This window comes from Lathyrus oleraceus, chromosome 6, assembly GCF_024323335.1.
Source record: "Lathyrus oleraceus cultivar Zhongwan6 chromosome 6, CAAS_Psat_ZW6_1.0, whole genome shotgun sequence".
NCBI lineage: Eukaryota > Viridiplantae > Streptophyta > Magnoliopsida > Fabales > Fabaceae > Lathyrus > Lathyrus oleraceus.
The window spans coordinates 353,857,998-353,863,997 of NC_066584.1; positions in this window are offsets into that span (position 1 = coordinate 353,857,998).

Sequence of the window (6,000 nt, forward strand, 5' to 3'; positions counted from 1 at the left end):
TGGCTCACAAGATACACCTAATACAAGACACACAAAAATACAACAGTGAAGTATGATGGAACAATAAAATCTTCACGCCTAAAAATCCCTGAGTTCTGAATGAAGGATTGCCATCCTTTTACATTGCAGCACTTGGGCCTTGTACTTGTATTTCCTAAAATTAAGGTCAAGCAAGTTAACCTAATTTCCACATCTTAGGGTACTAACAAATAGGCTATTTGTTAGGTTCATTAATTTTAGCTCAGTTGTTAATTTCCTGGATTTTAGCTCAGCTGTTGGATTCCTGAAAAATAGCCTGAGAAAAATACTGAAACAAAAAAACTAACCATCCTACAGTTTAGCATATGCTGTCAGGAATGAATGTCACAACATTCAGTTTGACGTCCAGAACATAGACCATATGCTAAGTCTGTTATTTTTCTGAAAACAGACTGTACAAAATGTTGTACTGTAAAAGACCAACCAGTCTATACTTCAGTATCAACTTACAGTAATAAATGTCAAAGCATCCAATTTGACATTTACAGAATGGGCCTTATGCCAGGTCTGTTATCCTCCTGAAGAACAGACTGAGATACATACTGAACTGTAGCAGAAAACCAACCTGCCTATTATTCAGTATATGCTGTCAATAATGAATGTCATAACATCCAGTTTGACATTCAGACAGTAGGCCTTATTCCAGGTCTGTTATTCCCTTGATAAACAGACTAAAATTCAATACTAAGTTATAGCAGACAACCAACTGTTCTATACCTTAGTATCTGCTGTCAGGGATGAATATCATAACATCTAGTTTGACATTCAGTAAATCCTGTATTAGCTAAACCTGCAGCATACTACTCAAGTATGTCAAGACATCAGAGTACAGTTAGATGTTCTAACACACAATGCAGCCAATCAAACATCTCCAAAGCATGTCATGACATCAGTCAAGACATAAGAGTCCAGCTAGTGTTTTAACATAAAATGCAGCCAATCAAACATCTACAAACTCCCCCTTTGGCAAATTTTTGGCTAAAACAACTTGGCATCACAACAGAGTTCACAGCAGCGGAAAACACACATCTAGCAGGGAAATTAACCTAGCTAATACACTCAGAGCAACAGCAAACTCACCACAGATAGAAGTTAAATAAAAACTTCACATATCAGCACACATACAGAAGTTAAATAAAAACTTCTAACAGCAGCACACATACAGATAACACACTCACACTCATAGCAGTGGAACATCAAGCTGCAGCACAACCTCTGAATTAGAGGATCTTCAATATCTGTTTAATCACATAGCAAATAATCTGTTGTCCTGGGGCACCACAGGTGTTACAGGTGTTACTCCCCCTTTTTGTCAAAAATGTTGCCAAAGCAACACTTTAAATTAAAGACTAAAATAAAACAGAATTACACAGAAATGACAGAAATACAGGAGATGATTTAATCATCTGACTTAGAGTCAGCCTCATCATCAGTGCCATCATCAGAACTGGCATCCTCTTCACCCTCTGCACTTTGCCTTGCAGCTCCTTCTGTAGCATCAGCAGATTCACCTAGCACACCACCATCAGACATCTCCAATTTTATAATCAACTTTTCCAAAGTGAGCTTCCTTGCCTCTAGCTCTTTGCAAGTCTCTCTGAGTATGGCAATGACAGCAGCTTTATCTGGTTGATTGCCAACACTTGATGTCTCTCCTGTTGTCATGGCAATGTCAGGGACATGCTTACCCAGGAACAGTTTATAATTGAAGGCCAACGGACTCTCTCTTCTTTTCACAAAGGCATTCTCTGTCAATATGTTTGGAAATTGATTCAACACAGTGCCACATATGAGGGAAGGAAAGGCTATAGGCCCCTTCACACTGAAACTCCCAGCATGTTTCATGGTTTGATCAAAAATGTAGGTTCCACAGTCAAACTTTGCTTTGGTTCCAACAGCATAGATGAACTTTCCAAGCATCACAGCCACAGTGGATTTGTGATTGGTGGGTACCCAGTTGGCAGCTCCAATTTTGTGTAGCATAGCATACTTAACACTGAGTTTGCTGGCCACCAAATTACCTTTCAGAGGCGACTTTCTGACTTGATTAGCAGTGATGACTTGACAGATTGTGTTGTCAGTCACCTCAAGCTCAGGTTGAGCTACATCAGGTCTTCCCAAATACATGTTGATTACTGAGGGAGAGAAGTTCACACACTTGCCTCACACATATACTTTTCTGAATTCCCTAGACTTTCCATTTGCACATTCCTCAGACACATTGAGAATGAACTCCTTTACTAAAGTCTCATAGCACTTTGAGAGCCGAGTCACAGTTTTCATTAGCCCTGCCTCTTGAATAAGGTCTACAATCTCCTTATACTCCAGGACATTCTGAGCCAGTTCCCTCTCCAAGGCCAGCCTCTTGTGATAGACATACTTCCACCTGTTCACACTAGAAGCAAAATGGAATGAGACGTTGTCAATAGGTACCTCAGGGACACTAGCTGCCAGCTTGCTAGTGGTTGGCTTCTTCTTTGACAGAGATGTTGTGACATCACATGGGACATCTGAATTAGACTCCACAACAACAGACTTGGTCTTCATTTTCTTGGGCACCTCTTTGCTCCAAGATTTCGTAGGCCCATGCCCTTTCCTTTTGAGGGAACTCTCTGTCACCTTTGGATTGGAAGAAGTTGCCACATCAATCTTCCTTTTTGGGGACTGATCGGTCACCATTTTACTTGATTTTCATCATGTTCTCGGCCAAAATTCATCAATGTGGTAACCCTTTATTTTGAGTTTTAGTGTTTGAGTTTTAAGTATTTCATATTTGAGTAGTTTTATGCTTATTTTGCTTTTGGTGTTAATTTAAGTTTTTAGATGCGTTTGATGTCGTTTCCATGGTATTGTGCATGTTTTCAGAAGTAGTTGAAGAGTCGGAAGTGCCAAGGCAACAATGGAAGAGTTAAAGAAAAAAATAAAAAAATAAAATAAAAAATCCCGGAGCCAAACACGGCCCGTGTCTCCTGACACGGCCCGTGCTGCAAGCTCAGCTTCTTCCCATACAAAAACCAGAGAGCCAACACGGCCGGCCGTGTTGCTTGGCACGGCCCGTGTTGGCTGGCGCGCTGAATTTTTCCGATTTCCTATTTTCACTCATGAAGTGATCCCGAAGGGCATTTTTAACTTTTTGGCTTGGCTGTAATGTGTACTGTACTATTTAGACCTAAGAAGAGAAGAAAAGAAGGGGACTACGAAGAAAAGAAAAGAATCAAGGTTTTTGGAGAACGGAGATCATCAAGCGCGGAAGCAATTGAAGATCGAAGCTATCCAATCTCTTGTAATGTTTAACCTTACATTTGTACTTTCTTTGAATATTATGATGAGCTAAACCCCCCGATGCTAGGGGGGTGTCCCTGAATTGATTTTGTAATGAACCTTTTCCTACAATTTTATGAATGTTTATGCTTTTATGAAATCAATTTGTTATAACACGAGTGTAATGCTTGCCGTATTGGAAAATTAGGTATTGAATTGGAGGTAAAGGAGGTCTGACAAATCCCTTTATCACTATGTGTATAATAACATCGCTAATTTCTCTTAGGAATGAGGATCTAATAGTGATGATGGGAAATTCTTGATATTCATACATGGGATTAATATTCTTTTGAATGGCTAAGGAATTGGGATTTAAAATTGAATGTTAATGGTTTCTGGCTAAGGAATTAGGGGAAACTACTCTTGAGAATCATATTGAATCATTCTAACATAGATGTCATAAAATAAGGATTAAGTTTATTTCAGAGCAATTCATACACCCCGGACCTAGCATGCTTAACTTTTCTGCATTCAAAATTCTCTATTTTTCCTTTATATTTTACAGAGCAAATTCACTTTTCACTTACCAACCAAAGGTTCTTTTTTTCAATTGAATCATTACCAACACTGATAGTTCCTACGCAGTCCTCGAGATCGATACTCAGGATAATTCCTTTTCATTACTACATCGGTAAAAATAGTACACTTGCTATTTTCCCGATCAGGGACCTCTGCACCACAGTCGTCTTTTCTCTCATAGTCCTAACCCTTTTGGCTATGCTAGGGACAACTGCGGTCAACAGTTCATTATCAGAAAACTCCTCTAGGTCTACGGTTTCAGCTGCACACTTAGGGTTGTCACTGACATCATGAGTTACACGGACTTCCTCACCCCCACATTGTCTAAGGGTTTGTCAATTTTTGACCCCTCATGAGCATCAGTTTGCTCAGCATCGTCAGAGACATTCTTTCTTAAGACGACTGTGTTTTCTTGACATGCAACATTATCAGGTATGATAGTGTTTAAGGGAACGGAGACCCCAGGAACCTTATGATTACCATATAGTATCCCAGTCACCATAGTTGCAATGGCATTGTGCACATACCTGGAGCCTTCCCTGGTTTGTTCATCAAGTGCGATTGCTGAGGAGAATCCGGAGACCGTTTCTTTAGGTCTTCTTGCATGAGACGTCTTTGCAGCGTCAACCACAGGATCTTCCCGGTTAGGGTTGCAAGACTCAGAGCTGGAGGAATCAGACATGGACGTGTAGGAAGTTGAGTCGGATTGGTGCGACATGATGAATATCTCGGAGGAGAGATGAACAGTTTCTTTGAGAGAAAGTTTGCAAGACTGAAAGTTGAAACGATGGAATAGGAAAAGCTTGTTGCACGAGCAATGTCTATTATTTGTTGACCAATCAAAGTGCACTATCAATTGTTTAATAAGTTGACTTACTAAACAGTAAATAACTAACATCATTAGTTGCTATAATTTCTCAGAAGCGCACATTCCCTCTTTGCCCCTAACTTTGTCAAACTGAGTAGCATCCAATGTCATGACATTCTGAGTGACATTGTACTCAGTCTGCATCTGGTTCATCCATACCAGTGGTGAACACCTGCTACCAGAAGCTAGGTACTTAGCTTCTGCAGTGGACAATGATACACACTTCTGTTTCTCCCTTGCTACTACACCATTTTGATGAGGTCCAATAGGTGAGGATGACTCATGGCTTTCAATCTGACATTTTCCACAGCCTTTTCTTTCATCCATAAGCAGATTTGGGATTCCTCTAATTGCTTCCTTGGATATGATCTTCTTCATTCCTCTTAAATGAAGTTGTCCAAGTCTTCCATGCCACATCTTCACTTCTTGCTCTTCCTTGCCTAAGGGGTACTTTGAGGAGTAGTGTGAGACTTTAGATTCCCATAGATAACAGTTATCTTTGGATCTGGCTCCTCTCATAACTTCCTGATTGCAGCCATTCATCACCACACATCCTTCCTTAGTGAACTGTACATTGAAGCCTTGATCACATAGCTGGCTTATGCTGATGAGATTAGTAGTTAGTCCTTTTACTAACAGCATATTACTCAGTTTTGGAATTCCAGGACACTCCAGCTTACCAACACCCTTGATTTCTCCTTTAGCTCCATCACCAAATGTCACATACCTGGTAGCATGAGGTTGTAGATCCACCAATAAGTTGCTCATCCCAGTCATATGTCTTGAGCATCCACTATCAAAATACCAGTCTTGTCTGGTAGATGCCCTTGGAGATGTGTGAGCTAGTTTAGCAACCCATTGTTGTTTCTCAATGGGGATATTATGCTTAGATGCCTGCTGCTTAGGTCTGACTTGAGGTGTCTGATTAGGATAACCATGCAGCCTATAACAGAAAGGTTTTATGTGACCAAATCTACCACAGTAGTGACATCTCCATCTCTGAAATTTCTTCTTCTGATGATTACTCATCCTGGTTCCCTGATGTTGAGACATCGGTTGTGACTTCTGCTTGAATTTCTGAACTTCAGCCTTTGATCTTTTGAGTTTAGTTGAGGATTTCTTAGCCAAGCCTAAACCAGACATGGTTCCTGACTTCTGTTCCACCTTTAGAATCTCTTCCAAGGTGTCAGTTCCTTTATTCAGCATTCTGATGGATTTAGTCATTTGTTCTAACTTAGATGTCAGCAAAGATA